The sequence below is a fragment of the Ctenocephalides felis genome, unplaced genomic scaffold (genome assembly GCF_003426905.1).
Source record: "Ctenocephalides felis isolate EL2017-DRISC unplaced genomic scaffold, ASM342690v1 CF-g0.4_SCAFFOLD_01886, whole genome shotgun sequence".
NCBI classification, from domain to species: Eukaryota; Metazoa; Arthropoda; class Insecta; order Siphonaptera; family Pulicidae; genus Ctenocephalides; species Ctenocephalides felis.
The window spans coordinates 171914917-171918467 of record NW_020538040.1 but is presented as its reverse complement, the minus strand read 5'-3'; the positions used below and the strand labels follow the sequence as shown (position 1 = coordinate 171918467).

General features: G+C 29.0%; 1 pseudogene; it reads left to right on the top strand.

Moving 5' to 3' along the window:
* Positions 1-224: 224 nt before the first annotated feature.
* LOC113376269 lies at positions 225-1545 on the top strand (annotated as a pseudogene).
* The last annotated feature ends 2006 nt before the right edge of the window (positions 1546-3551 follow it).

Genomic DNA, 3551 nt, shown 5'->3' with positions numbered 1-3551 from the left:
CCATACTATTGATATGAATATCAACAATCTAATTCTAATTCAATAATATTTTGTTCAGCTCTGAGTTAGATGTATGTATTTTTATAAGGTTATCTAGAAGTATATAGAAATATTTAAATATCAAAATAAAATATAGTTTCTAATTTAATTTTGTCAATGTTTTGTAGGTTTTTAATGATTAAAATCATATGAAACTGTACCCATTAGTTTATAGAATGTATTAAAACCCAATCAGCTTATTTTCTGATATTGATACAAAGTACATATTTCTAAATGACTACCTTTGAAGATCGAGTAGCCCTGTTGTGCTTAGATCACTACAATTCCTTACCTAAAACCGGAAAACCAACCACTGGTCAGCAATGGACTGTATTATCCTGCATTGTAGAATACAATTCTATCAAAGACTCTTTAAAACTTGTATCCCTCGGTACTGGTTCAAAATGCCTCGGTAGGACACAAATGAGCTGTAAAGGAGATAAAATAAATGATAGTCATTCCGAAGTACTAGCTAGAAGAGGATTTTTAAGATATGTGTTTGACCAGATCATTAACAAATCAGAAATATTTGTATATAATTCTGAGAAGCATATTTTCTGTAAGAAGTTAAATATTTCTTATCATTTTTTCAGTACTCAAACACCTTGCGGAGATGCTTCTATATTTCCGAAGTCTGAATATTTATCAACTACAGTAGGAATACATTTCAATGAAGATAAGAAAAGAAAAAATTTAGATGAGCCAGAAATATGTCCCAAAAAACAAAAAGTAGATCACACAGTAAATAATGTAATCAATGATATTTATCGAACAGGTGCAAAATGCTTAGAATCAAGTCCAATAACAGATTCCAAGGGATCAGGCGCCGATTTTCATGTTTTAGGAGCAATTCGAACAAAACCTGGTAGAGGAGATCCTACATTATCTGTATCTTGTAGTGATAAACTTTCACGTTGGAATATAATGGGTGTGCAAGGTGCACTTTTGCTTTTATTACTGGATGAGCCTATATATTTTGAATCAATAATAATAACACAAGATTCTCCTCTGTGTCTTAAAGCACTGCAGAGGGCAATTTTGGGTAGGTGGGCTGAAAAACAGATTTCTTTAAATCAACCGTATAAAATAAATACCCCTAAGATAACAGCAGCAAGCAATACAATAAAATTTGTTCATGCAAGAACAAGTATCACTAATCAACCTTGCCCTTCAGGCATTGTTTGGGTTAAGGCTAAAGATAATCCTTCAGAAATCATTGTTAATGGGTCAAAACAGGGGGTTACTAAGGCTAAATTGAAAGAAGGTAAGGGTGCATCACTAATTTGTAGAAAACGACTGTATGAAATGTTCTTCAAAGTCATGGAACTTTATCCAGATATTTGTAAGAAGATTTTCAATTCACATCAAGCAGATTTGACAAAAAGTTACCTCACAGTCAAATTGATGTCCAGCACATATCAAAATGTATGGAATGTAGTTCGAAATAACTATTTCGACTTATGGACTGATAAACCTAAGGAGACAAAGGAATTTTGTCTTACTTAAATCTTATATGACGTGTATATTTTATATTATGAAGCTGTATAGTACATTAAAATATCTATATTTATATTTATATGACAAATAAATTGGAATATTTAAATCAAGCTCAATATGCATTATTATTGTTCAAACATGCATACTTAAGTCAATACATAGATATATCATTTTTGCAGTAGTTTGAATATGATATAATACCATTATTTGATACTTTTAAAAATTCATAAAATAATTTTATAATATGAAAATTACTTTCAATAAGCTACATATTTACAACTTAAAACAGTATACATTTTTCAGTATAATTAAAATGTTTCGATATGCTAAATTTTATTGAATCACATTAAGCGTATCAGCATGAATCTATTTTCAGATTAAAGTACAGTATTTTCATTGATCTGGACACCTTCATGTGCATTATTTATAGTATAATAAATATCATATCGTATCCATCTCTATTTCACAGAAGTGCACCGTTGGACGGACTTTTTTTTAAACCTTTATATGGTACTTTTATATAGCGCTCTTTACATAGGCTAGATGGCACAGCGATCTGAACAGTTTGAATAAGTTGTTAAACTTTACCAGTTAATTTCTTCTTTCTTTTTTAAATTCTTTATGTTCTTTTTAAATTAACGTTTCTATCTCTGAAAAATAAGTTATAGTTTCAAATAAGATATTGTCTTGTTGCTTTATAAGTCTGCATAAGCTTTTGTAATGGGAATGTGGTTGATCTTACATTGCCTTTATCGGTTTAATTTGTATATTTTACCGATATCGTTCAATTGTTTGTAGTAGTTATCGCTTTATATTATTCCGAGCACTTGCTTTTGCTGCTTATATCATTTTTTGCTGATTTTACTTTTGTTAGCGATTATTCTCGCTCTGATCTCATTAAATTATCTCGCCTAATTTATGTGTTAAACAAATTACATTTCAAAATCTTCATCTATATAAAATTATATGATGTAAACAAAATTAATTTAAACAATAGGTACGCTTATAATACAGCGAGCGTTCTTATTTTAAAAAAAAGTTCATAGACAATGTCGCGACCATGTTTCGGCTACTCGAACAGAATAAAAATAATAATAAAGGGCACATGGTCAGTAAATAAAAGTTTAATGGAATATAGAGTAATTTTTACCAAAATATTATTCAACAGGCAGTATTAAAAACTTTTTTTTAAATAGAGATTATGAATTAAAGAGTTATTAAAAGAAAATTAAATAAATATTAAGGTAAAATCTTCAATGAGTATTATTACAATAACAAATGTTTATTGAGAAGACTACTCTTACGTCGAACCATAGCATACCGCATAATTTTTTGTCTAAAAAATTAAATAAAATTATTAAAAAATCATCTTATCTGATCAAGTTTAAAAAGGCATGATATAAAAATTATATGCACAAACAATGTGCACTAAATACAAATGTATTTAACTACCAATGTCGTGTTTTCGTTAATGGCCCCGGCGCATATATTGTTATCGATTGAAGCGTAGCAGGAAGGCGTGCGCCAGAGTCACAGGTTTTGCAAACGTTCTGCATTTTGAATTTGCCATTTGAATTTTTTTCATATGTTATATTGCAAATTCAGTTATATATATTTAAATTTCAAACAATTGTTTCGCTCGTAGGCTAATGTGTGAAAATGTTATAATATATTTACTTGATTTTAAGAAAAATGTTAATTTTAATTAAACATTATAAAATATTATATAAAATTAAATAATTTAACCAAAATTTTTGTTTATAATATTTTGATTTTTGTTACTAATGATTTTACTTTTTAACTTCCCCTAGGGCAAGTTATAGTAATCGCAAAAAAATCGAAAATAATTTTTTTTATAGATCTTTACGTTTGAAAACCTTTTGAACATATTGGCATACCTTAGAAAAAATGGATGTATGTGTGTGTGTATGTGTGTGTGTGCGCGTGTGTGTGCGTGTATGTATGTATGTTCGGATACAAATTTTCGTCGACGATTTCGGGAACACGGATCAACC